The 6,363-nt window shown below is 38.0% G+C and overlaps 1 protein-coding gene and 1 pseudogene across 2 annotated transcripts in view; both read left to right on the forward strand.

Annotated features, from left to right (window-relative positions):
* The window catches only part of LOC110051467 (fibroblast growth factor 2-like), an 18,894-nt gene extending 18,346 nt beyond the window's left edge, over window positions 1–548 (forward strand). For both annotated transcript variants that reach the window (XM_089272518.1, XM_089272517.1), the window contains one exon: window positions 1–548. This exon is cut by the window's left edge and continues 1,196 nt beyond it. The gene's annotated coding sequence lies outside the window, so the exon portion shown is untranslated.
* An 862-nt stretch (window positions 549–1,410) lies between these two features.
* LOC149103701 (uncharacterized) lies at window positions 1,411–2,216 on the forward strand (annotated as a pseudogene).
* The last annotated feature ends 4,147 nt before the right edge of the window (window positions 2,217–6,363 follow it).

A 6,363-nucleotide genomic window follows, 5' to 3' on the forward strand; every position in this document is an offset into this window, starting at 1 on the left:
GGTAAACGAGGTCAGATATAAGGACAACGTTTCGATGAGTAAAGATAACCTATTTTACCGGTTGCTGGCCAAACATGTCAACTGAGGGTGAAAAATCGTGTTTTATATTGTTTCGAATGTACTTTGGTGAGAGAAAATATATACATGGCATCGAACCGTTTGAAACTTTGCGCGGAAGAACAAACCTAAATTTAAGAGTTATATATACAAGAAACAAGACATGCCAAGGTCGACCTGTTTTGTCTAACATTCCAAAAGATATCATGTAGCAAAATATTTATGTACAAGAAAATAAAAGATGCAGATAACGACAGAATAAACAACGTTGTAAATAGTATTGGAAATTTTAATTTAATTTCACTTGTTCACAACGATTGCAAACAGTTAACATTTCCATCGGAAAAGACCAAGGTTTGGTCAATGTCTATGGTTGCTTGGAATTCAAATGATATGAAATATATGTTAAATTAAAAATGTAAGCGTCGTAAATCATACGTTTACAGAAATTTTTTATACCGTATTTTAATAAAAATGTGATTGAATTTTAATGAGTCTAACTCTTTTCTTTGCCGTCGTTTCTTGAAACATGAACATCAGCCATCTTGGATCATTTCAACCATTGAGATTAGAGGGTCTGTGAACAGTCAACTTTCGGGGAGTGTTCGTAGCCGATCGTTTCACGAGCGTGTTCCGAAGATGCAATTAACTAAGCGATAGGCAGTTCCGAGCAAAATGAACGAAGCTGGATGACCATATCAAGAAATCATTGGAGTCAGTAATTTCCATAATGATAAAGTGAATCTTTAAAGTGCACCTAACCCCCACAACATTTTTCGTTCACACAATTTATTAAACAACACCACTAAAGTGGACAAATAAAGAAATAAATCCACTGGCGACAAAAATAAAAATAGTCAATGAAAGTGAAAGTGGTTTTCGTGGAGACATTGTCAAAATGCAAATTGAAACTATTGAACTAAAGTGCACCTAATTCCATCCCCCCCCCCCCCCAAAAAAAAAATTCGCTTAAATAAATCTATTTGTAATTCGAAGAATTTCCACGAAAAAAATGGATTTGGCTAAATCCTCGATTCTGTGCCCTGGGGAAGTTTCGTCCAGCGGCTATTGTCTACCCAGGGAACGGGGTACTGTCGTTTCTGGGTAGACGTCATCTACCTCGCTCATCCCTGTACGCGGTCGTACAACAATTTGAGCACAACTTTTGGAAGGGCATAGAAAATCGAGGATTCAACCCAATCTGTCTTGAACTTTACGAACTCTGAACTCACCCTTCTCACCTAAGAGGGGTTTTTGGCCCAGAACGTGCTTTGTTTGTTTAAGGCGCAACCACTTGGCGAGAAATTACTCACCGAACAAAGTGTGTTGTATTTACTCAGGAAAACATCATTTATGTCAATCCGTGAAAATGCCAGCCGTGGCAGTGGTACCTGAGAAAACCAATCTCGAGGAAGCAGTGTGGTGGCGTCTGATGGAGGAGAACGCAGAACAAGTCCTCTACAACGATTTATGTGGACTCGAACACGTCAATCTTGTTACAAATGGCCAGTGCTCCAGTGTCGATGGTTCATCAGTTGCATCCTGTGGTGAATATGCGCATCTTAAACGACAGTGGCAGACAGCGAAGTTACTTATCAGAACGCGCAAAGGCCAAACTAAATTTACTCCCCAAGAGAAAAGAGAAGGCAGACGTTTGGACAAGAGAATGAACAATTAAAGGAATGTGACGTCGTCGAATTCTGTGTCAGGGGACTGAGTGAAAGCTCAAAGGTTCAGATGACTGCCCTTGCAGTCCCTCTCATTTGCAGTCCGTTAACGGATCAAGCAGTGCAATTTGCACAACAGTCTTACAGTCATTTGGCTGACCTGGAGCTCGCAGATCACCCAAGCGAAGACTGGTTCAGAAGTAGATCTATTGATTGGAAACGATTTCTACTGATCTTTCTTTACTGGAGACATAAAATGGGGGGAATCAGGAATCGTGGCGATGAAAACGAGTCTTGGATGGGTATTGTCTGGACCCATGGCCCACTCACCTGGATCGGGCTCTAATGTTAGTCTGGTAACATGCCACACCCTGAGGCTTAACACTTCTAGCTGTGATGACCTAAATACCAGCCGAAAAGTGGAACAAGTGAAGACGGTCTGGGAGTTAGAAAGTGTCGGTGTCACCATATGAAGGGACAGTGCACGACAAGTTCTTGGACACCACTCGCTCATGCGATGGTCGCTATGAAGTCTCTCTACCTTGGAAGGAACAACACGCACTGTTACGGGATAACTGTGCATTAGCAGTTTCACGCCTGGCCTCTGTTCTAAAGTGTCTGAAAAGAAACCCTGAACTGTTCGCGGAGTACAACTGCATCATTGAAGAGCAATTGTCGCAAGGGATAATCTCTGATATCTCGACGCCCTCTGATCTCTTGACACTGCGCGAAAAGCCAAATATTCGGGCCCGAATTCGCTCGAATACGGATCGGCTCACGCCGCGTATGCCGCAATGTTCTGACGTATTCGATTGCGGCTGACTCGAAATACACCTGGAATATTCTAGAGGAATCCGGCCTGTTTTTCCGTATTCAAATTTAATACTCGTGAATGACTCGAAGTGTTCGATAAATCATACGGGTCACGTTTTGGTAGATTAATGTTGCATTAGATGTTCTTCGAAGATATAGCGATCATTTATGACTCGAACATTTTCGAATACTCTCAGTTGTTCGAGAGTTTGCGACTGGAAAACGCGATGCACGACGCCACTTCTGACGTGAACGTCTTCGAATACTAATGAATACGTCAAGTATGCTCTAATTTTCGAGAATCGCACGCTATGAATACGAAAGTTGAGTCACATTTTTCACAGCCAAAGATGTATTGCGTCGTCAAGAACGGGTTTTATGCAGGTAATATACGCTACCGCGTAGTTCATTCAGACAACACGCTAGTTAGTGTTCCGAAGCATCCGACTGGAACACGAGACTCATGCGAAGTATAATAATAATAATAACAATAATAATAATAATAATAATAATAATAATAATAATAATAATAATAATAATAATAATAATAGACTTGTATAGCGCTAGAACTAGACAAACATACTCAAAAGCGCTTTATACTGAGGCATACGTGAGGTTTTAATGTATTCTAAACGACACACTTCAAGTGTTCTGTGGTGTTCGACTGGAACACGAGACTCATGCGAAGTATGAAACGTGTTCATGTTTAAATACTGAGGCATACGTGAGGTTTTAATGTATTCTAAACGACACACTTCAAGTGTTCTGTGGTGTTCGACTGGAACACGAGACTCATGCGAAGTATGAAACGTGTTCATGTTTGAATACTGAGGCATACGTGAGGTTTTAAGGTATTCTAAACGATACACTTCAAGTGTTCTGTGGTGTTCGACTGGAACACGAGACTCATGCGAAGTATGAAACGTGTTCATGTTTGAATACTGAGGCATACGTGAGGTTTTAGGGTGTTATAAACGACACGCTTCAAGTGTTCTGTGGTGTTCGACTGGGACACGAGACTCACGCGAAGTACGAAACGTGTTCATGTTTGAATACTGAGGCATACGTGAGGTTTTAAGGTATTCTCCACGACACACTTCAAGTGTTCTGTGGTGTTCGACTGGAACACGAGACTCATGCGAAGTATGAAACGTGTTCATGTTCGAATACTGAGGCATACGTGAGGTTTTAAGGTATTCTAAACGACACACTTCAATTCATGTCTCCTGTTCGACTGGAACACGAGACTCATGTAAAGTATGAAACGTATTCGTGATTGAATACTGACGCCAACTGAGGACCCATACCAAAGCTTGTATATCCCCCAAACTGTGTTCAAACTGCTGAGTGTAACACACTTTTAAATTCCTTTGGATTCCTAACAAAACCCACAATAATGGATATGGATGTTATCCCAACAAAAAGTAAACAACTGCCGTTATGACATCTTCATTTCATTTCAAATAATACTTTATTAATACTGAAATAATAAAACTTATGTTACTTATTCGTGTATGTTTATTTTCATCAAACTATGGAAGAATTTACATTGCCAAGACCCTATGTTATGAAAAAGTATAAGGAACCACCTGAGAAGCAAAACCTAAAAAAATACTATAACATTTTGTATGCATTTACTTTATATCTAGATGCTGTTTTGTTATGAAAAAGCATAACCATCTGAGAAGCAAAGTCTTAAAAAAACACTATAACATTTTTTTTTTGCAAACTTTATAACTAGATGCTGCTGTGTTATGAAAAGGCATAATGAAGCATTTGAGAAGCAAAGTCTAAAAAACCACTTCTATAACATTTTGCATGCAACTTTCTAACTAGATGCTGCTATATTATGAAAAAGCAGAAGTTCGGAACCATCTGAGAAGCAGTCTAAAAGAACACTTACATTTTGTATGCAAACTTTAGAACTAGATGCTGCTATGTTACGAAAGAGAATTAGAGATGAATTAATGAATTGCTGCTTTGCATATTTAGAGCGGTTTTCAGTTGAGTGTCGAGAGTAATTACACAATTACTTTGGTTTAGGTTTCGGTTTTACTACAGTTCGAGATTAGCTGAGAAGTCTAATTGGTAAGTAATTGGTTTTGGTTTTGGTTTTGGTTTTACGACACTCAATTGAAAACCACTCTAACATCATTATTATTTGGTTCAACAATTGGAACCCTCTTAACATTACCATATACCTTTAGAGGTGTCTCACACAAAAGGGATGTAGTGCATCCGATTTAATCTGTAGACATTGTATGTAAACCCCATATCAAATTAAAACTTACAGAGCTGGCCATCAAACTATACCAAGGACTTTCAAATAAAATGAATTGCCAAATTTTTCTAGACATTTTAGTGCTGGTGTCCAAATCATTATTATTATTATCACATTTTGAAAGCTACATGTAAAAGTCAAAGTGAACTTTGTTTCTTGTTAATTTAATTTGTTTCTCAGTTTCTGGACACAAAACACTAAAAAAATTGCCTGTGTGTTGCCATATTCAATCGCAGTAAAAAGTTACAGAACATTTCCAAAACAGGATTAAAGAATGGTGGAGTGATCATTCAAAAATCACTCTCAGAGAAAAAATATTTCAAAATAAAAATTAACAGATGTGGATGATAAACTAGCTACTGTCCAAAATTTGAGGCAGACTCACTTTGACTTAGCTTTCAAAAAGTGATTTGGATGCTCGCATAGAGAAACCCTGAAAAATTTGACAATTCATTTTATTTCCAAATTCTTGGTATACATGTACGTGTAGATTGATAGCCAGCTTTATTGGCTTTAATTAGACATGCTAAATGGCGTGCGTGCAAGACACTCTGAAAGGTATAGGGTAACCTCAAGACAAAGAGCTGAAAATTCAAACCAAGACCTGAGATCAACACTAAGTGTTGACAGGATTGATGACCAAAAAGTTTTACAGTCACATTTGGAAAGCTACACTGTAAGCACCTGGGTTTCTAGTGCATGCAAAAACATACTTAAGATGCCTTTGAGAGAAGAGAGAGTTGTGTTGCACATTAATCAAGTTTACAGTGCAAACAAAGTATGAAAGGATGTGAGGGCCAGAGTTTGTGGGCTTAAACACATTAAAACGATTCAAGCAACAATGTTCAAGGTTACAGATTATGTTTCATTTTGCACTGACAAAGGTAGGCAAGCTCTAGAAGCCTTTCATTTTTTCCTAGCTATGGTGCAAACATTTTATGCATTAATTAATCCAATCAAAATTTGAGTATCAAATTCAATATTGTTCTGAATTTTCAGCTCTTAACCTGAAATGAGTGGCTAATAGTCATTCTGAACAAACAGAATGAACTGATTAGATAACTTCATGTAGACATGCAAACAAATTCCTCCTTAGGCTAATAACCTAAATGAGTAATAAAACTCAATTTTCAATATTTACCTTTGGAAGGAATATGGTTAGTACAGTGGAACCTCGATTTAATGAGCCTCTATATAACGAGGTCCTCAGTATAACGAATGATTTTCATGGCCCCAGTAATAGTAGACTATAGGGAAAAGAACCTTGATACAAAACCCTGTTATAGTGAACATACTTTGAAAGTTTCACTGTAGTTTGACATTACTATAACAAATTGTCTTGAAATTTGTAGTGGTCATCAATGAAAAAGGGTTTACATGTACCTTAATGTAATGTATATATAAAATAACAGATGACGAACTGATCAAAATAATGTAGATTTGACTTGACATTTTATTACTATTTAGTTTCGTACTACACAACTTGTGTACAGTACTCATCAGATAAAATTGCCAAATGGGAATTTACATCATTACACTGATTCG

This window comes from Orbicella faveolata, unplaced genomic scaffold, assembly GCF_042242905.1.
Source record: "Orbicella faveolata isolate gen_17 unplaced genomic scaffold, um_ofav_v1 contig_35, whole genome shotgun sequence".
In the NCBI taxonomy this organism is placed as follows: Eukaryota; Metazoa; Cnidaria; class Anthozoa; order Scleractinia; family Merulinidae; genus Orbicella; species Orbicella faveolata.